Raw genomic sequence first — 24525 nt, 5'->3', positions numbered from 1 at the left:
CACTCACTCATCCATCCACTCACTCATCTGTCCACTCCCTTGCCCATTCACATTCACTCAACCATCCACTCACTCACTTGTTCATTTATATATTCAATCACTCATGATTTACTCACTTATTCATCCATTCACGCACTCACTCACTCACTCATTTATTCTCATATGCATTCACTCATCCATTCAACATCTCTCAAATATCTGGTAGGTTCATTGAACTGTGACAGGCTAAGTTTCATAGGCAAGATAAAGATGGAAAAGATATAGTCACTGCCCCCAAGTGGTCTGTAGTCTAGTAAGGAGTCAGGCACACTTGACTATAACACAATGAACAATTAAAAAAAATTTCACATGAAAAGTTATAAACAAGAGCTATGGGAACACAGAAGGGCAATTAATTCCAACCAAGTTCACTGCTGGAACCTGAGCTAAGTTTAATGGAGGAGATGACATTTAAATTAGCTCCTTACAAATAAGTATGATTTTGTTCTGAAAAGTGGGGCAACAGAAAGGATGTAGCAAGCTCATCACACATCCTAGTTCCTTAATTCAGTTCCTGTGTGCTTCTCCCTTCTCCCTCCCACTGGGACCATCTTTATGAAAGTGCAACACGCAATGATCACTCTTTGTGTCCTTATCTCACTCTGTCACATGGGACCACTCTTTCCTTCCTAGCTACATTCCTCTCCTGGCTGGAATAACTCCACCTCCTCCTGGCTTTTCTCTTGCTCCAGTGGCTGCTTCCTTAGTCCCCTTCCACACCAACTGTTGGTATTTTACCCCTCTCTCTAGTGACTCTCCAGTCCCATGGCTTTAGACACCATCTCTGTGAAAGATGACAATACAAGATATAGCACAAACAGGAGACTGAGAGTGAAAAATGGATCCTTTAACATTGATGTTGGGACAACAGGACTGTCCTGGAAAAACAGGATCATGTTATCACTCTTTCTGAATGCCATGGACCAATTCCAACAACCCATGTCTTTAGCTTGTATAACCCATTGACTATTTGACATCTCTCCTTTGATGTATAACAGGTACCTCAAATTTCACAAGTTCCAATTAGAAATTTTTATACTCCCTTTGGATATTTAGCAGTCTTTTCAGCTTTGGTAAATAATATTAATAGCCATCCAGTTGCTGAAGCCAAAACTCTAGGAGTTATCCTTGATTCACCTCTCCCTCATGCCAAACATCCAATGTGTCAACAAGACCTGTTGATCATTCTTCCAAACAAATCCTATGTCTGTCCACTTATTTTCATCTCTACTACTACAACCTAGTCTAAATCATCATAATTTCTTTCCTATGTTATTGCAATCACCTATATCTGGTCATCTGCTTTCAAACTTGTCTACCTCAATCTTTTCCCTGAGCAGCAGTGAGCAAGATCTTTCTAGAGCAAACCCGATCAAGCATTGCTCTGATTAAAGCCTTTCAGTGACTTCCCAGTACACTGAGAAAAAGATTCAAACTCCTTCCCTGGACTGTGCAACCATTCAGGCTGCTGTGTGGTTTTTGAAAATGCCAAGGTCATTCTCACCTTGGCACCAGGTGTCCCCACTCCCAATCTTTGATCTTTGCTTGGCTGCCTCCTTGTCATCACTCATATCTTCAGATATTGGCTGAGACAGCATCTCTTCAAGGATGTTCCCCAACCACCAAACATGAAAATTACCATTTTGCCATTCTCCACTCTCCACTCTCCTTTCCTATAGTGTTAACTATCTGCATGTTGCCTGCCCCATGTCTGGTTTTTTCTCTTTTTTTACTATTCATGTATAATTAACATACAGTGTTATATTAGTTTCAGGTGTACAATATAGCGATTCAACAATTCTGTACATTATTCAGTGCTCAATAGGGTACTCTTAATCCTCTTTACCTATTTAATCCATCCCCCCACCCACACCCCCTCTGGTAACCACCAACTTGTTCTGAGTCTGTTTTTTGGTTTGTCTCTCCATTGTTTGTTTTGTTTCTTAAATTCCACATATGAGTGAAATAATATGGTGTTTGCCTTTGATGGACTTATTTCACTTAGCATTATACCCTCTAGATCCAACCATGTTGTGCAAATGGCAAGATTTCATTTTTTTTTTGACTAAATAATATTCCTCTGTGTGTATGTACATATATATCACATCTTCTTTATCCATTCATCTATCAGTGGACGCTTGGGCTGCTTCCATATTTTGGCTATTCTAGATAATGCTGCTATAAACATAGGAGTGCAGATATCCTTGCAAATTAGTGCTTTCATTTTCTTTGGGTGGAATTGCTGAATCATATGGTAATTCTATTTTAATTTTTTGAGAAAACTGCACACTGTTTTCCACAGTGGCTGCACCAATTTGCATTACTACCACAAGGGTTCCTTTTTCTATACATCCTCAACAATTGTTATTTCTTGTGTTTTTTAATTTTGGTCATTCTGACAGGCGTGGTTTTAATTTGAATTTCCCTGATGACTAGTAATGCTGGGAATCTTTTCATATGTCTGTTGACCATCTGTATGTCTTCTTTGGAAAAATGTCAATTCGGGTCATCTGCCCATTTTTTTAATTGGATTATTTGGGTTTCTTGTGTTGACTTGTGTAAGTTCTTTATATGTTTTGGATATATTGGATATATCATTTGCAAATTGGATATATCATTCGCAAATATCTTCTCCCATTCAGGAGGCTGCCTTTTTTTTGTTGATGGTTCCCTTCACTATGAAGAATAATCCTAAAATTTGTAAGCTCCTGAATAGCCAATGCAGTCTTATTTTTTAAATTTTATTTTATTATGTTATGTTAGTCACCATACATCACTAGTTTTCGATGCAGTGATCCACAATTCATTGTTTTCATACAACACCCAGTGCTCCATGCAGTACATGCCCTCCTTAATACCCATCACCGGGTTAACCCATCCCCCCACCCCTCTCCCCTCTAAAACCTTCAGTTTGTTAAACCATGAGAGACTATGGCCTCTGAGAAACACACTGAGGGTTTTAGCCAATGCAGTCTTGAAAAAGAAGAACGAAGTGGGAGGTATCACAATCCCAGATTTCAAGATATACTACAAAGCTGTAGTACTCAAAATAGTATGGTACTGGCACAAAAATAGACACAGAGATCAATGGAACAGAATAGAGAACCCAGAAATAAACCCATGCTTATGTGGTCAATTAATCTATGATAAAGGAAGGAGGAAAGACTATACAATTGGGGGAAATGATAATCTCTTCAACAAATGGTGCTGGGGAAACTAGACAGCCATATGCAGAAGAATAAAACTGGACCACCTTCTTTCACCATACACAAAAATAAACTCAAAATGGATTAAAGACCTAAATGTGAGACCTGAAACCATAAAAATCCCAGAAGAGAGCACAGGCAGTAACCTGTCTTCAGCTGTAGACACATTTTCCTAGACATGTCTCCTCTGACAAGGGAAACAAAAAAAGAAAATTAAACTACTGGGACTACACCAAAATAAAAAGCTTCCCCACATCTGTTCTTTTTTTAAATTAATATTTCATGTTTGTCAACCTGCCCCACCCCCTGGAATGTAAACTCTGTGAGAATAGGGGCATCCTCTTTGTGGTTCACCAGTAAGTGCATGGGGTAACAACAGTACCCAGCAGGGCCTGGTACATGTTGGTAAGTGGACGAATGGAAAGACACAGAGCAAAACAGAGCTCAGAGGTTCCAAGTGCACTGCAGGAGCCACGAGGAGCCAGGATGGGCATCTGACACCAGCTCCACCCACACACTGAGAGTCCCATCAGCTTCCAGGGATGGCCCTGGGCCTCTGGGCCTGCAGTCCCTAACTACCACTGCGCTCATGCATCCCCAAGAAGCTCTGTCAACCCTCACTAGGCACCTGTAGGATGCGAGAGCCTTCTTCCAAATATTCTGCCTAAAATATAATGTCTCACCTCTTCTTCCATGGTTGTAGCTTGGCTCTGATGGGCTAAACTTGGCCATCATCATACAGGAATACAAACGGTCCACATTCTCCTTGTCCCAAATCTTGACACTGTGAACCCAATTTCTCCAGTAGGCCCAGACACCAAGAATCCCAGAACCATAAGTCAGGAAAGTCTGACCCAGCCTCACACAGAGGACAGGATTCCCTTTGGCTGCAATTCCTGATTCCCTAATGCTGTCCTGTAAAGCTTTCTGATGCCTGTTCCCTTTCTGAGAGCAGACAATGTGAAGCAGAGAGGAAGCCCCTACTGACCTCTATGAGCCATAGAGTCAGGGTCACAATTTCCTCCACATGTACTGCATCCCTGTCTGAGGACGTCCATGGTGAAAGAAGAGGAGTCCCCAGGTTTGTCCTCAAAGACTGAGCAACAGAGCAGGGAACAGGGGCCTGAGAAACATGTCCTAACTGCCTGCCCAAGCAGGCCCCTGGTGTGGATTATACAGTTTCTTCTTCATTATAAGGGAGGCACAATGCCAGGGAGTGAAGCTGAGACAGGGGGTCTATTTGGGTTGATCAAATGCCCAGCTAGACCAGCACCAAGGCCAGGCAGTCAGTGCAGAAACATATTTCCTCACTCAGACTTATTTTCACTCACTACTGTTTTCCCAGTGCCTGGTACTGGCAATCTGTTGGTCTGGTGGCATTCGTGACATCCAAGGGTCAGGGCCTCAGAGACTGACACACACCACATGTGTGATACCCCACCCCAATACAGTGAGACACCAGGTAGGAGAAGGGTTCTCAGCCCTGTGGCCAGCACACTCACCCAGGAGCTTTAAGACTCCCCAGGTCCAGCTTCCACCCGGACCAAAGACACAAAAATCACTGGGGTAAGACTCAGGCCTGAGATTTCTGAAGCTCCCCCAGGTAAGTCCAATGTACTGCCAAGCTTGAGAACTCTGGGAGAAAGGGGCATACAAGATAGAACAGCAACATGGAGGAGAGAGGAACTGATTCTGCCTAGAACAGGTTATGACCAGGGGAAATGGAAGGAAAGAGAATTACTGTTAAAAGGAAAGAGACTAATGAACACTGGTTTACAAATGCCTGATGAGACTAGAGAAACATACACGCAGAGAAAAGAAAACTGGAAGATACCAAAGCAAAAGATGAAAGAGTTTCAGAGGATGGGGCAAAGCATTGACAGATGCCACACAGAGAGGGTGGCCTTGCTAGAGGCCAAAGATTTGAGGGAACAAGACAGGTAAAAACCTGAGGTCTGAGATGTACCCGTGAGGCAAGGAAGGGGAGGGAGGAAGGACATTTCTTTAAATCTGATTTTCTGATTAAAAAAAATTGTTATACAAACTCATTGTAAGAATTTTCAAAAGATAAAAAGGAAAAAAAAGACATTCCTTCTGCACAGCAAAGGAAACCATCAACAAAATGAAGAGGCAAACTAAATGGGAGAAAATATTTGCAAATCATATATCTGATAAGGAGTTAATATCCAAAATATATAAGGAACACATGCAACTCAATAACAAAAAAAGTCCAATTAAAAAATGGGCAGAGGACCTGAATAGACATTTTTCAAAGAAATACAAATGGCCAAAAGGTACAATGAAAGGTACTCAACATCACTCATCATCAGGGAAATGCAAATCAAAACCACAATGAGGTATCACCTCATACCTGCTAGAATAGCAGTATCAAAATGAATAGATAACAAGTTCTAGCAAGGATGGGGAGAAAAGAGATCCTTCTCATACCATTGATGGAAATCAAAATGGTGCAGCCACCTTGGGAAACAGCATGGAGGTTCCTCAAAAAAATAAAAGTAGAACTACCCTATGGTTCAGGAATTCCATTTCTGGATATAAATTTGAAGGAAATGAAATCACTACGTCAAAGAGACAGATGCCCCCCATGTTTACTGCAGCCTTATTCACAACAGCCAAGATATGGAAACAACCTAAGTGTCCATAAACGGATGAATGGATGAAGAAGATGTGACATATATACAATGGAATATTATTCAGCCATGAGAAAGAAGGAAATTCTGTCATTTGTCACAACAAGGATGAATCTTGTGGACCTGTTGCCAAATGAAATAAGCCAGAACAGAGAGGGTGCCTGGCTTGCTCAGTAGGTGGAGCATGCGAGTCTTGATCTCGGGGTTGTAAGTTTAAACCCCATGTTGGATGTAGAGATTACTTAAAAATAAAATCTCAAAAAAATGTTTAAAAAAAGCCAGACAGAGAAAGACAAATATTGTATATCCCTTATAAGAAGAATCTTAAAAGAAGGAGGAGGAGGAGGAGAACGAGGAGGAAGAGACTCGGTGGTGGTGGTGTCAGACTCATAGAAACCAAGTATAAAGTGGTTCCAGGGGCTGGGGAGGTGGGGGAAATGGAGAGGTTGGTATAACGATACAATCTTTCAGCTATATGATGAATGTCTCCAGATTTAATGTATAATAACATGGTGACTATAGTTGATTGCACTGTATTGTACAACTGTAATTTGCTAAGAGAACAGATGCTAAATGTTCTCACAAAAGATACGATAAATACGTGAAGTGATAGATGTGTTAATTAACTAAATGGGGGGAATCCTTTTCAAAGAAAAAAAAATTTAGATAAAGAAACAAATTTTAAAAAAGGCACTCCTAAAAAAAAAAAAGACACTCCTAAAATATTCCTTCCAGTCTTTTTTTCCCCAATACATACACATGGCACTGGAAAAAAAGGGGGAGGATCACATCACATAAAGAATTTTGTATCATTTTTTTACTTTAGATGTTCCAATATCCTTGGATATAATCATGTATATTTCAGGGAGGAGAGAGCAGGAATAATGAGCTATCTATTTATTTTATTTGAGAGAGAGAGCACGAGCGAGCACAAGCCGGGAGGATAGGGAAAAGCAGACTCCCCACTGAGCTGGGAGCCCAACACGGGGCTTGATCCCAGGACCCTGGGATTGTCTGACCTAAGCTGAAGGCAGACACTTAACCAACTAACCACCCAGGTGCCCCATTAATGAAAGATTTACACCAACAGTTGGGAATTGGTGTTAATCACTAGTGGTATTTCCTGGTACACAGGAGAGGGAAGAACATCAGACAGAGCCCCCAGAAGGCTTCACTGGGAGAACTCACAGGCGCTGCTGAAAGGCACCTTCTGGGGCATCACCCCCCATCCCCAACTACAGAAACATCCTGGTCCTTCCAGCCCAGGGGAGTTTGGTCATTAATACAAGGTCCAAAGTAACACTGTCACCAGGAGCCAGTTTTCAATTCCAGATTTTTCTTTTTGGCAGAGTGATTAACAGCTTGAAAAAATGTCCCCCAGAAACAAATCATTAATCTTGGAGAGGTGTAAGGCTTAAATAGCCTTAATGCATATTACAGTAGGTCAAAGTGAAACCCACAGCCTCCCAAAATAAGGGCAGTGACCTTAGGAGACTCTCCTCTGTGCAATTTTTTTTTGCAGGGTTAAGAAGTTAGTAAGGTTGAACAGGTGCAGGGACTGGGTGCGATGGACGGTGGGTGGGGGGAGACTCTCAGGTGAATATAAAGATTGAAAAGAATGGAAGGTGATGCATGGTAACAAGTCATGTAAATGCTATCTCCAAGCTCACACTTCCCCCAGGGACACCTGATTACAGATCTTAAATCTTTATAGTAGTAGACATGTACACCCTCTCCCTCTCTCCCTCTACTGACCCCAGAAAACAGCAAAAGCAAAACAAACACCAGCCTTGTAGGCCCAGTGCCCACAACATCTCTCACACTGAGCTGTGGATCCTCCTGCCAGTCACCTCCAGCCTGTTTCCTCTAGTCTAGGTGACCACACGTCCTGGCATGACCAGGTACACCCATCATTCTAACACAAATCCTGATTTGTATGGTACATGCTCACCCTACTCAGCCACCAGATAAAGGGTTAGAAGAGATCAGGGACTCTCAGACTAGGGTCTCTGGAGGCCCTTGGAGATTACTGGGGTGGAGAGGAGGAGGAGAGGGAGAAGAAGGGCTCCACAGTCAGGGTCCTTGTCCCCTCTCCCCACCCCCCAAACTCACATCTCCCAGAACCACTCAGAGTTTGTCTGTGGTACATGCTGACTTGCCTGGTAGGCTCCCACTTGAAGAAAGGTTTCTTCTACTACAGTGTGTTTGAAAACCAGAGGCTACAGTCTCCAAAAAGCTCCCAACTCCAAAAGGTATCATTCTGCTGTCTGGTTCTAAAGCTCCGCCTCCTGAGGAAGGAGCACATGGTGGCCAAAGGTGCCAGACACAGGCCCCAGAAGTCTACTGAACTGTGAGATCAGAAGACAACAGGCGCTGCTGAGGGAAGGGCACTCGTCTAACACCCCCAGTACATCAGTGCATAAAACAGAACAAAATCATTTTGCCTCGAACCCTTCAGAATCTGAGGTGGTGACAAGGACTGTTCAACACTATTCCATTTCTCCTCCTTCCAAGGCACATGTTTTGGTTGAATTTCCCCAGGAAGTCAGCTGTGGTCACATCGCTTGTCTCGGCGAAGGTCAGTGGATATGGCATGTGTCACTTTGAGAGCCAAACTGCTATCTGCAACATTCTCCTCTGATCAGCCCGTGCCGCTGGGTGCAGCAAACAAGAAGCAGGGCCCCTCACTTTCTGAGGTACACACAACAGGAATGACAAATAAACTTGTATTGTTTTACACAGCTGAGCATATGGGCTATTTGTTACTACAGCACAACAGAACCCACCCTAACCCTCCTAGAGATATTTCAGATGAATTAGAAGCAACTCATTGGGAAGGATCTGTGTACTCTAGCACAGTGTTTCCTAAAATCGGTTCCAAAGAGCACTGGCTCCGTAAGACACATGTCATCAAATACACCTAGAAAAACTATCTACTTCGGGCACCTGGGTGGTTCAGTCATTAAGCATCTGCCTTCGGCTCAGGTCATGATCCCAGGGTCCTGGGATCTAGCCCCGTGTCAGGCTCCCTGCTCCGCGGGAAGCCTGCTTCTCCCTCTCCCACTCCCCCTGCTTGTGTTCCCTCTCTCGCTGTCTCTCTCTCTCTGTCAAAATAAATAAAATCTTTAAAAAAAAAACAAAACTATCTACTTCATCTCTCTCCCGAAGGGCCCTAAGTTTTAGATACTAAATGTACTACAATAAAGAAATAGTTTAACTTTATTTAACCTAAACTTTTCCTACATGAATCTGACCAGGGAATGTACCATTCACAGCACCCCTACTGACAACCTAAAAATCACAGCTGCAGTCACTTCAAAAAGCATTTAGATGAATATCAAGACTCAAGCTTATTCTTAGTCACCAGATGGGAACCAATTCAGAGATTTCGGTGGCCTGGGTACAGTATTATTTTTTTAAGATATATTCATTTATTTTAGAGAACGAGAATGAACAGGGGCAGGGGCAGAGGGACAGAGGGAGAAAGAGAGAATCTCAAGCAGACTCCCCATTAAACATGGAGCCCAACATGGGGCTCGATCCCAGGACCCTGAGATCATGACCTGAACCGAAATCAAGAGTCTGACGCTTAACCAAATAAGCTACCCAGGTGCCCCTACAGTATTAGTAATTTCATGCTATAGCTACTTCGGGAAACAATCTGGTAATTTCTTTTATAGGTAACATATACTCATTATATGATCCAACAACTGGTCTCCTAAATGTTCAATTAAATGAAATGGAAACTTATATTAACATAAAATCCTTTATGTGAATGTTGACAGTGACTTTATTAGTAATTGCCAAAAACTGGAAATGAAGCAAATGCCCTTCAATGTTGAGTAGACATACTACTATGGTTCATCCATATACAGAAATATCACTCAGCAGTAAAAAGGACCAAACTCCTGATAGATGCAATCACAAATGTGGTATGCTAAGCAAGAGAAGCCAGACTCAGAGACTACATACCACGTGATCCCATTTATATGACATTCTGGAATACCCAAAACTCCAGGAACAAAAACTGATCTGGGATTGATTGCCAGGGGCTGGGGGTGGGAGGAAAGTGTGACAGCAAAGAGACAGCATGCAATTGTTCAGAGTTTTGTATCGGGATTATGGTGGTGGTCAGTCCACTGCAATTATGTGTCAAAACTCACAACTCTGTCAACCAAAAAGTGTGAACTGCTGCACATAAATTATACCACAACAAAACTGTATTATTAACTTGGTTTCAGGTATAAAAAGAAGAGCCAGATGTGTTTAAGTGACCCTTTTAAGCACCATCAGGGAAAATTCAGAGCTCCTGGTCTCCATCACTTTTATTCCAATTTACTCATCTTTGCTCAGCCAGGATTCCCACTGTTCTCTAAAACATACTGTTAATCACTTCATTCCAAAAAAAAGGAATAGACAGGGTAGAAGGAAAGGACAGAAACTCACAGTTGGCCTCATTTTATGCATAATTATAAAAGCTCTTATCTATTGAGTGTTAAGTTGTGTGAGGTACAATTATGTCCCACATTCCCTCTGTCAATCCTCACAAGCATCCTGTGAGATAGGCCTAATTATCTCTAAATGTATTACAGACAGGCAAACAAGGGTTCAGAGAAGTTAAGCAACTCACCCAGATCACACAGTTAGTAAGTGGTAAACTAGTAACTTGAACCCACACCCATACTTCTAGCAATTCGATAGTATCTTCCAAGGCTAAAAAACCTCATACTGCTAAGATGGCTACAAATAGTACAGATAGTAATATGTGTTGGCAAGAATTGGAGAAATTGGAACTCTCATACATTGCTGGAGGAGAGGATGTAAAATGATGTAGCCACTCTGAAAAACAGTGTGGCAGTTCCTCAAATAGTTAAATAGAATTATCACGTGAGCCCGCAATTCCACTCCTGGGGTTACACCCAAGAAAAATGAAAACATAAGTGCGCACAGAAACTTATACATGAATATTCATAGCAGGATTAATCATAATAGTCAAAAAATGGAGACAACTCAAATATCTAAATGTCCAATGACCAGATGGATAAATGTGATACATTCATACAGTGGAATAAGACTTGGCAATAAAAGGAAAAGTGTTCTAAAGTTGATTGTGGTGGTGGACACACAGCTCTAAATATACTGAAAGCCATTGGATCGTATACTGTAAGTGGGCGAATTATGTGGTATGTGAATCATATCTCTATAAGGCTATTTTTTTAAATGGCATTTACTTACCTCAGTTATAGTAAATTCTACATTACTGAAACTGAGTAAGAGGGGAAAAAGGAATAAAAGATCCAACAAAACAATAAATCCCAAATGCTCTGTAGCTGCCTTTAGAATGCATGGTAGGATTTAAATTGGAAGCAGACTAAAACTACTAATTATATTTTTACTCAGGCTAATGTTAAAATTAGTAAGTAGTCCTGAGCCACATGTCAGCAGAGAGTAGGGGAAGCACCCTAGTTAACTAGCAGGTAGATAGAAGCCCATCATAGAATAAAGAAATACAGAAGAAACCCCCAGTGGAAAAATCTATGAACAGATAATCAGTAGACGTTTCTGGAAACAGTATTCAAGCACTATCCATTAGAACATGGCTGAGACTTGGTCTACACAAGGAGAGAATAGTATCCTGCCCAACAAGACACAAATCTAAGGATGTCAATGCTAACGCGGCTGATAACTGCATTAACCTTCTCCTAAGGGAGTTATTTTTTATTGTAACACACTTGTCAAAATGTCATCACATTAGCCTGCCTGTCCCACATCCGCCCACCGATGCCTCTCAGCCGTGAGCAGTAATTAGAGCAGGAAGCAACCCCTGGATGAGTAACTGCTTTAGCCTGACAGTCCACCCGAGACTTCTACAAAGATACTCTGAAGAGGCCACTCCTGGGGGCAGGCAGGCGGTCATGCACACACAGGTGAGGCAAGCACCCAAGGCCTCTTCACGGTCATGGGCAGCGAGCCGTAATTACATCCCAGAAACCAACTCTCCTGCTCCATCTGAATGCTGACACTCAGGAACCGTGAGGATTAATTACACATAACGAAATGCACTTCTGTTCTGCATGGTCAGCCTAATTCCTACCACAGATGAGTTTGACCTTTCCTGCCCTCTGGCATGTGCTGTCCCTTAGCCGAGATGGGAGAAGCCCTCAAAGGGACACTGAGTGGCCAGTGAATTGCGAGAGTGAGAAACAAAAATGGAATTTTTTGTCTTCTTTAAAAACAAATATGTTTCATGGATAAACAAAATGTGTGGTACACATATGTAGTGGAATGTTATTCAGCCTTAACAGTGAATGACATTCTGACACATGCTACGTGCAGATGACCCTTGAAGACATTATGCTGACTGAAATAAGCCAGTCACCAAAAGACAAATGTTGTATGATTCTACTTACATGAAATATCTAGCTACATTAACCATGTCTTATTTTCTGTATTCTGATGCTCCACACCTGGGGCCTTGCTGACCCTAGAGGGACCGCCCCTCCCAGGGTTAGCCAATTTCCAGATAGTAAACAAGATGCCTGTGAATGTGCCTCCCAAAATGCAAACCAGCTAATCCAGTGTCCACACGCCACCCCCTCCTTTATCAGGCTCTGTCCACCTGCCCTGATCACCCCGGGGCCAGGTCCCAGACAGTGAGGGACAGCCCCTGTGCCCCAGAGCCCACCAAAACCACTCCCCTACCTGATCCTCAGCCCACTTACTCTGCCTCAGCCCTTCCTTCCCCTGAATCTACAACAAAGGCTCTTGCTCCCAGTCCCCCTGCTCACTCTGCCTCCTGACTGACCCAGGTGCTTCCCTGCGTGGCTCCTCATGGTGTAGCATACTCCCCTTTTAGTAAGTATCTATCTTTTCAAAGGCAGTCATATCCTGACCCGCTGGCCTTACTGTACCTGAAGAGTAAGAAAGCCTATATAAAAACACTTAGAACAGTCAAATTCATAGAGACAGAAAGTAGAATGATGGTTGCTGGGGGTTGGAAGAGGGGGCATGGGGAATGGCTGTTTAATGGGGACGGAGTTCCAAGTGAGGATGATTTTGAGAAAGTTCTGGAGATGGATGGTGGTGATGGCTCCACAACAATGTGAATTGCTCAGTGTCACTGAACTGTGCACTTAACACGGTTAAAATGGTGTTTGTTGTATATATGTATATTGTACCACAATAAAAACATATAAATGGATAAACAAACAAAAGGAACATAGTATGTACCTTTGATATGAGTTGATGAAAAGGACCCTTTACCCCTGTGGTCTTCCTCCCCAAAACCCATAACCCCAGTTGAATCATGAGAAAAACATCAAATGAACCCCAATTAAGGGACCTTCTACAAAACACCTGACCAACACTCCTCAAAACTGTCAAGGTCATCAAAAGCAATGAGAGTCTGAGAAACTATCACAGCCTAGGGGAGCCGAAGGAGATGTGGTGATGAAGTGTGTTATAATGTGGTGTCCAGGATGGCATCCTGGGACAGAAAAAGGACATTAGGGAAAAGCTAAAGAAATCTGAATAAAGTATGGATGTTAGTTAATAGTAACGTATCAAATGTACCATATTATTGTCAAGTGTGCACAAGAGGGGAAATGGGATGTGGGGTACAGGGAGAACACTCTCTACTGTATTCATAGCTATTCTAAAATAAAGGGTTATTAAAAAGAGAGAAGGGTGGCATATGAGGATGGAACACACATCCCCACACATCCTCAGACTAACAGAGATGCTGTCTACAACACAATTTATTGCACCTGCTCATTAATGAGACAATAAAAGCCCTTGGGGAATAAACACGCACAGTGTAGCACCTGCCACCAAGCACATTCCAGGGACTGTGAAGGCTGCTGATTGAATTTCTGACAGTATTATAAGCGAGTGGCACAATGTTTGCCAAACACTGCAAGTACATAATGTGAAAAAATTTAACCATTAGAGACGGTATATATCAGGAAAGAGCCAAAGTATCACACCACACACACAGAGCAGTGTCCAGATACTGCTTTCCTACCAAGAAAGGAAAGTACCAAGCGGCTCCCCACTCTTTGCCACCCAGGACAAACGCAACCTTCATGCCCCTCGGAGCCAGGACAGAACCAAGGCATGATCCGTGTCTACTGAGCTGGGGGCTCTGGGAGGGAACCAGGGACACCAGGAGTGATGGTGTCATCCATGGAAGCCTACAGGTTACTGTGACCACAGACACTTGGATCAAAGGAAGAGTACGCTGGATTCAGAGAGGGGAACTGGGCGGGGGACCTACCCAGGAGAAGGGCATTCAGGCTGGACCTTAAAGGGCTGTGTAGAACTCTGATATGGGCAGAGGGGTGGACCATGTGACAGGCAGGGAGGGCAGCCTGGGACAAGAGGAGGGCTGCCAGAGCATACCAAGGAGCCCAGGGTGCAGCCAGGCTAGCTCAAGGGGAAGCCTCCATACAGAGACACTACTGAAAAGTCGGCAGTTTCCCAGGGAAACACGTATGGACGAAGGTCAGGGACCCAGTCAGACCCAGGAAGTCCCACATTTAACAGTCCCTGATTTCTCCCACTGTCTCCAGCCTCAGCACTTCCTTACATTTGGTTTTTACTTGGCTTGTGCCTCTTTTAAAGCCCTTTAGTATGGTAATTTCCTGGACGTGGATGGTCCAAAAGTCTCCACCTGCCTGGCATTCACTCCCCTTTCTGTCAACAGCCACCAATTTTCTCTTGTACACCCTCTCCTCCCCCAACCCTCTGACCTTGAGGCCTGGGTGGAATCCCCATGATTTCCAGAGGAAGCACAGGACCTAAACCTGAGCCAACTTCTGCCATAGTCACAAGCTCTCAAAACTAACAGAGTGCATCTCACATGTTCTGCAGATGTGCCAGAAAGGCTTCCAGAAAGAAGACAAAGACCCTACATCATCCTGCTCCCATGAAAATGACCATAGAGCTGCCATGTCATCACAAGGAGTCCCAGGTGAGGCCCAGTCCTTTGTATCACCTGGGCCCTGAATCTGACAGACACCACCTACCTTCAGGACGTTCAGCCCCTAAGCTACTACATTGCTTGCTCACTTTCTGTTTGGGCAGGTTTGAGGTGAATTTTCTGTCTCTTCCAAGTGTAAGAATCCTGGGTCACTTCTCTAACCAACTGTTTCTTACTAGGTCCTGACTTCCTTGATGCATCACGTGTGTCACACACCTCTGAGGATCCCCAAAGAAACCAGGAGGATGCAGTCTGCATGTGATTCCTGCAAGCACCCAGGACTGCACTGAGCCATGGCCGAGTGAGGACAAACACGACGGGGGATGGGGATGTGGCTCCAGAAGAAACAAGGACAAGCTAAGAGAGACTGAGACACAAAGTCACCCTAAAGAACAGGACAGAACTTCAAAGGGCTGAGGAGAGGCCGTTTCTCCAAGCAGAATGTGGAGTTGGGTTTATGAACCAGAGAGACAGATAACAGCTTCTACTTGGTAAAAGATGTCTCCTCCACGTCCTCCCAGAAATGAGAAAGTAGTCTGTTCTGAGTCCAAGATGACAAGACTATAGTCTTGTCAGGCAGAAGAATTGGCTAGGTCTGTTTTTCATGAAAAAGTAATATTCTAATATTAAAATCACATTTTGGTGATTCACTATGGCTAGCTCCAACAACAGGAGATTAGAATAGGGTCTCCTTAAAAGCAGACTTGAAGCTCACTGGTAAATATTAAAGCGAAGTCAAGGACAAATGCATGGACCTGCTCCTATCCCTCTCTGCAATATTTATAGGAAAGAAAGAGGTAAACGTCCCATTTTCTGAATTCAAGCAGGAAGATAATTTCGGCTGCCTCACTGGCTGGTCCCGCAGAGGGGCTCGGAGTATCCCACATGGGACACCAGCCTCTGGCCCTGGCTTTCAGGAAGAAACTCCACAGTGGGTATCTGCATTGACCAGGCCAGACAGGTGACTCGCAGGGTCCCTTCAGAGTGAGTCACCTGTATAAGAACCGCTGGGAAACTGGTTAAAATTTCCTGCCTCTGAGACAGGTTGGGAGGAGTCCAGACACCTGCACTTTGAAATCACCCTCTGCCTTTCCAGGTCTGCCTACCCAGCCCAAGGTGCTGGGGCTTGAGAAGTACCCAGCTCGGCCAAGCCTTTAGTAAACCTTCATTATTCCTATTAAAATAGAGCTCTTTCAATCCCCAGTAGCCAAGAATGAGATGAGACGGAATCCAGAACTAGAAGAAGCCTTAGAACCTCACTTCACGCCTAAGGAAACTGAGACCCCAGAAGTCTCGTGACAACTGTGACATCGCCCAGTGCAGTCAGGTGCTGGGATAGGTGACACAGGGGCAGAAGCTCCAAGCAAGGCATCAGAAAGTCCTAGCTCAGCCCCTGCCTTCGTGCAGACCTCAGCTTTCCTTCACATCCACAAAATGCCTTTTAAAATTAGATTAAACACATTAAAAAGGAAGGAAAATGTAATGTCACACTTCCCCATCTATTAGAGTGGCCACGACCCATGTGTGGCTGTTGCAATTTCAATTATAACCTATTAAAAGTAAATATAGCTAAAGTCTAATTCCTAAATCTCACTAGCCACATTTGACCAGCTTGATCGCCCTGCATGGCTAGTGGCTTCTGTACTGGACAGAGAAGATACAGGGCAATTCTACCACCTCAGAGATGCACAAGCTTCCCAGAGGGGTCCCCAGTTCCCTGTTACAGCAGAAGACAACATAGGTTAAAAGCAGTGAACTCAGCATGCAACTGAAAATCTGCATGCATGTTAACAAATCTTATTTATCCAATATATGACATATAGTTTTAGTGTTACCAATAATAACACCAAAAAAAGAGTCTGGTTTGCTAAGTAAAAATCTAATTTTAATACATTTGATTAGCCATGCAAGGGAAGTTGACTCTCACTAGCCACACTCCCCCTATATGCCCATACACACTTGACTGGCTCTGCCCAAGAAGGTGCAGAAATGAGAGACCAGGCCTCAGTTTCTCTTTGTGTAAAATGGGCATGGCAGCATACCAGCTCTAACTTTCTACACCTTTATGTACCGAGCTGACACATTTCCTTTCTTGCACAAACATGCACCAAGCACTTTATGCACCAGGACAGATGACTACACAATGCGCACAACCACACAGAACACTGTCACACTCGACAGGCAGAGTGGTGGGGAGGAGGGCATGGTGAGGCTGCAAAGGGGCCCTCTGCCAGGCCCTGAGTGCATGACTAATGTCTCCACATGGGCTCTTGGCCTTTGGAAGACTCTTGAGTGGACTGCTGAGCGCGTGGCCATGTACCTCCAGTCTGCTGAGAGGAGAGAGACCCCTGACAGCTCATGTCCAGCTGATGAGCTAGAAGCTGATCTGGGCAAGCCACCCCTCCCTAAGTGGACTGCCTGAAATAATTTGGGGATCAAAGCACTTCAGAGGGTGCCTGGGTGGCTCAGTCGTTATGTGTCTGCCTTCGGCTCAGGTCATGATCCCAGGGTCCTGGGATCGAGCCCTGCATCGGGCTCCCTGCTCAGCGGGAGGCCTGCTTCTCCCTCCCCCACTCCCCCTGCTTGTGTTCCCTCTCTCTTGTGTCTCTCTCTGTCAAATAAATAAATAAAATCTTAAAAAAAAAAAAAAGGCACTTCAGAACTCAGTCAAAGCCAGCCCACGGCAGCTTCCACAAAGCCCTGATACCTCGAGCAGGGGAAGCAAACCCACAAGGGCAGTTCATCAAGGGGGTGGAGGGTGAACTGGGCTTGGGGGCTCTGAAGTCCTAGCAATAACCAGCTGCTTGTTCTAAGGGCACGTGTGACTGTGTGGGGGATGGCAGGAGAGGGGACGAAGCATTTAGGACCCTTCTTAGCAACAGTCTGGTTTTAGGTGAGAAGGGGCCTGCCACATCTCCTGGCCTCTCCAGCCACTTCCTTCCAACCTGTTGTAGACAGAAGCAGCAGGGCTGGTGTGCCAGCCCTTGGCCGAGCCACAGAATCGGGGCATCTGATGGCCAGAGAGGCGGACGATGTTCACAGGACCCACCTGTCTTAAAGTAGATTATGGGCCATAATGGAGAAAATGGAATTGTTTAACCAAGCTCAATTAATGCCAGACTGTCCAATATAGACTCCTGAAACCTCATATACAGAAAGCTAATAACACATATCAACATAAAGTTCAACATTGTAATTTTTTCCATTCAAAATTAACACAGTCTTTCTTTTCTTTAGAATGTATTTGTATAAACTTGCCTACTGATCTTTCTCAGGAACAGGTGTGTAATTCAGATTATGTTCTTTCTATTTAAGAAAAAGTGTGATAAAATAAATATAACATAAAATTTACCATTTTAACTACACAGTTCAGTGGCATTAAGTACATCTGCACTGTTGTGTAACCATCACTACTATTTCCAGAATTTTTTCATCCTCCCAAATAGAAACTCTGTCCCCATTAATACTAATTTCTCATTCCCCCTCCCCTGCACCCCTGGGAACCTCTATTCTACTTTCTTTCTCTATAAATTTGACTACTCTAGGTACCTCATAGACATGGAAGCATACAGTATTTGTCCTTTGTTGCCTGGTTTATTTCACCTAGCAAAATGTCCTCACGGTGCATCCAAGTTTAAGCATGTGTCAGAATTTCTTTCCTTTTGAAGGCTGAATAATACTCCATTGTGGTATATGTCATATTTTGCTTATCCATTCATCCATCAATGGACACCTGGGTTGTTTCCACATTTTAGCTATTGTGAATAATGCTGCTATGAACATGGGTGTACAAATATCTCTTCAAGACCCTGCGTTCAATTCTTTCAGGCACATACCGAGAAGTGGGATTGCTAGATCCTATGGTAATTCTATGTTTAATTTTTTGAGGAACCTCCATATTGTTTTCCACAGCAGGTGTACCATTTACCATTCCCACCACCAACACACAAGTGTTCCAATTTCTCCACATCCTCACCAATGCTTGTTATTTTGGGGGGTGTTTTCATTTTTTATAGTAGCCATCCTAATGGGTGTGAGGCGGTATCTCACTGTAGTTTCAATTTGCATTTCTCTAATAATTAGTGACGCTGAGCACCTTTCATGTGCTTACTGGCCATCTGTATGTCTTCTTTGGAGAGCTATCTGCTTAAATCATTTGCCCATTTATGAATTGACTTGGTTGTTGCTGTTGTTGCTGGGTTGTAGGAGTTCTTTACATGTTCTGGATATTAATCCCTTTTCAGTTGAAGATTTATCAATATTTCTCCCATTGCATAGTCTGTCTTTTCAGTCTCTCAACAGTGTCTTTTGATGCACAAAAGTTTTTCATTTTAACAAAGTCCAAGTGACCTACTTTTTTCATTTATTGTGCTTTTGGTGTCACACTTAAGAAATCATTGCCTAATACACAGGCAAGAAGACTTTCACCTGTGTTCTCTTCTGAGGTTTTCATAAAACATTTATGTTTAGGTTTTAGCTCTTTTATTTAGGTCATGGACCCATTTTGAGTTAAATTTTGTATATGGTGTTAGGTAAGGGTCCAACTTTGCTCCTTTGCATGTGGATATCTGGTTCTTCCAGCACCGTTTGTTGAAAAGACTGTCCTTTCCTCATTGGTCTTCTCACCCTGCCAGAAATCAGTTAACCATCTATGTAAGGGTTTATTCCTTGGCTCTCTATTCTGTTCCCTTAGTCTATACATCCACTCTGATGCCAGTACCATACTGTTTTGATTACTGTAACTTTGTAGTACATTTTGAAATCAGGAAGTGTGTCCTCCAACTTTGTTCAAGATTATTTTGGCTATTTGGGATCCCTGGATATTCCATATGAATTTTAGATTTTTTTTTTTCTATTTCTGTAGAAAAAACCATTGGGATTTTGACAGAGATTGCAATGAATCTGTAGATTGCTTTGAGTATTGTCCCTGTAATAGTATTAAGTCTTCCAATCCATGAACACAGGATATCTTTCCATCCGTCTGTATCAGAAATGTTTTATAGTTTTCAGCATACAACCTTTTGCCTCCTTGATCAAATTTATTCCTCCGTATTTTATTCTTTTTGATGCCATTGTATATGGAATTATTTTTTTATTTTCTTTTCAGATTGTTTATTGCAAGTATATAGAAATACAACTGAATTTCAAGGGTTGATTTTATATCCTGCAACTCTGCTGAATTTATTTATTGGCTCTAAAACCGTTATTGAGAATTCTTTAGAGTTTCCTACATAAGATCATGTCACTTGCAAAGAGAAGTAATTTTACTTCTTCCTTTCCAGCTTGGATGCCTCATTTCTTCTTCTTCCCTAATTTCTCTGGCTAGAACTTCCACTACTATGTTGAATAGGAATGGCTATCCTTTCTACTTTGGGAATATTAAAATGTTCATTATTTTAATAAATAACGAGTGAAAAAAATTTAATATTTTACCTGGTAAAATGAAGAGGTGGAAACTATGTAGTTACACAAAATGTTTTAGAAAGGATACTGAGCCCAAAACAAATACTGATAAAAAACAAAAGTCCAAGAATTCTGCTGAGTGCCTTTGAGGAAGCTCTCCTGCAAGCCCATGGTCCTCTGATTCTCCAGGCAATAGTGCCCTCTCCACACCCTACTACAGGTGACGCGTGGGACAGGGAGACTGGGATTCCACAAGGCCGATCAAGTGGGCCACCAGTTGAAGGCAAGTTGAAAATCATCCAAATCAAAGTCAGTTAAGTGAGGACTTTAGCCCCAAGTAGCACTCTAACCAAGAAAGAAGGGTCAGTTCCCCTAAATGCCATAATCGCAAAAAAGAAAGAAGAAACATAAAAGTCTACGAGCTTAGATGCCAGTAGAGAAGGCTCTCACCTGTCTGACAGAGTAAATAAGATGGAAGCACATACGGGCTCTAGAGAGGCTGGCACATGCCCCTCCCCCCACCCAGAAGAATAGACATTGTAACCATGTCATCACCCCTCACTCACCGGCCCCCTTGTCACTTGGGTCCCCATGGGTCACACAGAACTTCAGGAGCCTTGCCCTTGGTCTCTCCATCCCTACCACTCTCATGTATGCCACATACTGAAAAACATGACCAGGAACAGACAGCAGTGGCAAGCAAAAAAGGTGTGGAGGGCAAGAAAGTGGCAGCAGGAAGGGGAAAGAGCTGAGATCAGGAAGAGCCATGAGGAGTCAGACTGCTAAAGCCAAGATGGAAGCCCTGGGATCCACAGGGAGAGAGGTGCTAGAGTAGAAAGAGCACTGAACTAAGAGCCTGGCTCTCAGCCAAGCAGCCTTCTGCCTTCTCATATCCATAGGGGCCAACATCCAGCCCATCTAGTCCACCCATGGAGTGTTCTAAGGATAAATAAGGTAATGCACATGCAATTGCTTTGAGAACTCTGATGCACTCTACAATACAATGTCGCTCATGGACAGCCATGGACCCTACCCAGTGCCCATTTATCTCCTTGGATGCTCTATGCCCCTTCTCCTCCAGCACCCAGGTGAGGCTGGAAGGCATCCTGCTCACTGTGGTTCAGTAAGAAAAGCCCTGGCCAGGAGTCAGAGGCCTAGCGGTCTTTTCCCAGCTCTGCATGAATTCAGCTGATGACCCTGGGGAGAGCCTTGCTGCCTTGATGCTCGGTCCTACCATCTGTTGGGGATCAATATAGATCTGTGGTCCCCATCTAGGGGAAGGGACAAAACACATGGCAACATCAATAAAAATGGAAGGGGTGTGACAAGCACAAAGGAAAAAAGGTGCTTCACTTTTCACACCAGCGGTTCTCAGAGAGTGCTCCCTCGGTCAGTAGCACCAGCGTCCCCTGGGAACTTGTGAGAAAGGCTGCAAGAAAGCGAGAAGGCCCCACCCAGACCTAGACCCACTGCATTGAGACTCAGGGGCGGGGGACAGCAATCTGCACTTTCATAAGCCCCAGGTGATCTGATACATTCACAAGTTTGAGAAGTGCTCCTCCAGATACACACACACACACACACACACACAGATTCTGGTTCTGGGCCTGACTTGCTGGTGTGAAAACAAGCTTCATGAGCTCAGGTTAAGAGAGCTGGTTCTGGGGTTAAACCTCTGCTATGTTTCGAGCTATGACTTCATGGATAGGCTGCCTAACCTCTCTGAACCCCAATTTTCAACTGTGAAATAAGGACAAGCCATCCCCTACATCTTAGGGTTGTTGTGAGGGAGAAGAAGCCATGCCCACGACGGTGTAGCACAGAGTCTTGGGGAACCACCCGCCATCCGCACTATTACTCTCCTGTGTCCATCTCCACCGTGTAACTGGGGATCACACTTCTCTGGGGCCAAAGCTGTGGGTTTTCATAGGATTAAAATGGAAATGTTCCTTCTGCCCTGAGTGCTCCTCCATGTCTTCCTATCACGGGAGACAGAACACCTCAGCCTGGCGGACACACAATTCCTTGGGACTTCCAAACTCCCCGCCCTTTCTCTTTGGCCAGTGAGCTCTAAACTTGGAATTCAGAAAATGTGTTGAATCTTAATTTCTTCTCTGGGCACATGGGGCTCTCCTAGCCCAGTGCTCCCCTTTGATCTAATCTCCTTCTTCATCTTTATTTTTCTAATTGTGTTAATCATGTTTTGTTTTTTTTTAATGAATCACTTCAAACTTAATTGCAGCCAGGCAGAGGAGCATTGAATAAACAGCAAATGTAGTAGAGCTCTAGTAAGTAGCTCTTTTTGTTTTCACTTAGAGAACAAGATGCCAAAGCAAGGATTCCACAACAGGATAGGAAAACAGCACCACTCTCCACTGCACGGTACCACGTCTGCACCTAAACTGCAGCTTGGTGTTGCTTTTTGACTAAGAGAGGGGGGCAGTAAGGCTCTGTTTTGCCTGGGAGATGAAAAGGTCTATTGTTTGAATTTGTGGTCGGAGGCACCAGTAACACACACCTTTCATCTGCTCCCCCATTTCTGCCTAGTAAGCAGCACCACATAGGCTCATACTGCAGAAAGTAAGTGGAAACTGAAGCCCAGTTTTGTTAAGCATAACATTTTCACTCAGAGGCTATTTCTAGAACATTCCATCCAGCAACTCAGAAGCTCATATTTCAAATCAAAAGAAGGACAACTTCTGGTGAAGTAGAAGAAATCCACACCTCCTTTCAGCCACAAAAACAAGGGCAGGAGAGCCAAGAAGTTCCAAATACTGAAATGATGTCCTTTCTTGTGCCGTGTCATATAAATGAGCCCTGATTAAAACTAGGTTTTGTCACACATCTTAGAAAGCTGGTGAGGCCAGGCAGGACTTTTTTTTTTTTTAATAGGGCAGAAAGGGGATTAAAAGTTTTCTGTCTCGACTTAGTATCCAAACCCTCTAGCCTGACAGCTATGGTCACCTTCACCATGACCTACCTCAGTGTGTACCTCATTCTCTGCAAAGTCCATGGGCCCAGGGGAAAACAGGACAGGAGCAACAGTAGAAACCCTGGAGGGGAAGGGCCACGAGTGCACTCCAGGCTCAGCTGCCCTGGAAGGTCTCCAGGGGTCGGGCAGCTCCTTTTGTGTGGGGCCATGAAGAGGTGCCCCATCAGGGCTGGGGGTGGGCAGTCTGAGGGCAAGTTCGACCCCCGCATTGTGACCAAAGGACAGCACAGAGGTCTTCTGGAGTTATCTGGCCTGCTCGTACTGGCTGCGTGCTGGGCTTGGGCAGGTCCTGGGCCGGCTCTACCCAACCACCATTCCTCCCCAAAGGCTGCAATGACATTCCCACTTCCCGTAAGAACTGCATTCCCTTTTTCCTTTTCTACTGTATTTTCCTCTCCTCGTAAGAAGCTTCAAAGGTAGAAATTAGGCAAGCCATAAATAAATGAGCCAGGGAAGGAAGGTCTCCCACAGTCATATCTGTGCAAGAGCCCCGCCTATCTGATCAACACCAGTGAGAAAGTCAGAACAGGCCAAAGGGAGAGCAAGTCTGAAAGCCAAGTGTGCCCTCGCCAACCCTCTGCCCACATTAATCATGCACATGACAGGCAGGATTCTGGTCTGTAAAAGGCTCCATGTACCCTGTGGAACTGTGCCTCACTGTAGTGACAAAGGCTGGATGTGGTGAAGGAACACTGGCCAACCAGAAACCTGCAGACATGGCCAGGAACCCACAGACATGGCCAGGAACCCGCAGATGTGGCCAGAAACCCGCAGACATGGCCAGAAACCCTCAACCCGCAGACATGGCCAGAAACCCACAGACATGGCCAGAAACTCGCAGACGTGGCCAGGAACCCACAGACATGGCCAGGAACCTGTAAGACATGGCCAAGCCTGTGCAAAGGAAAACAGAGGTGGAACACCAACACCTCTCCTCATTTAGGACAGGCAGGACAGGGGAAGAAAGTGTGCTATACGGGGCGCCTGGGTGGCTCAGTTGGTTAAGCATCTCCCAGTATCCTGGGATCAAGCCCCTCAGCAGGGAGCCTGCTTCTCCCTCTCCTGCTCCCCCTGCTTGTGTTCCCTCTCTCGCTGTGTTGACTCTCTCTGTCAAATAAATAAAATCTTTAAAAAAAGAAAGAAAGAAAGAGAGAGAGAGAGAGAGGGAGGGAGGGAGGGAGGGAGGAAGGAAAGAAGGAAGGAAGGAAGGAAGGAAGGAAGGAAGGAAGGAAGGAAGGAAGGAAGGAAGGAAGG

General features: G+C 44.2%; 1 protein-coding gene across 2 annotated transcripts in view; it reads right to left on the bottom strand.

The window, feature by feature from the left end:
* SH3RF3 (SH3 domain containing ring finger 3) overlaps nucleotides 1-24525 on the bottom strand; it is a 407247-nt gene that overhangs the window by 293948 nt on the left and 88774 nt on the right. The window lies entirely within an intron of this gene.

The sequence above is a fragment of the Mirounga leonina genome, unplaced genomic scaffold (assembly GCF_011800145.1).
Source record: "Mirounga leonina isolate KUSES-001 unplaced genomic scaffold, KU_Mleo_1.0 Mir_125, whole genome shotgun sequence".
In the NCBI taxonomy this organism is placed as follows: domain Eukaryota; kingdom Metazoa; phylum Chordata; class Mammalia; order Carnivora; family Phocidae; genus Mirounga; species Mirounga leonina.
This window is presented reverse-complemented; position numbering and strand designations above follow the sequence as displayed.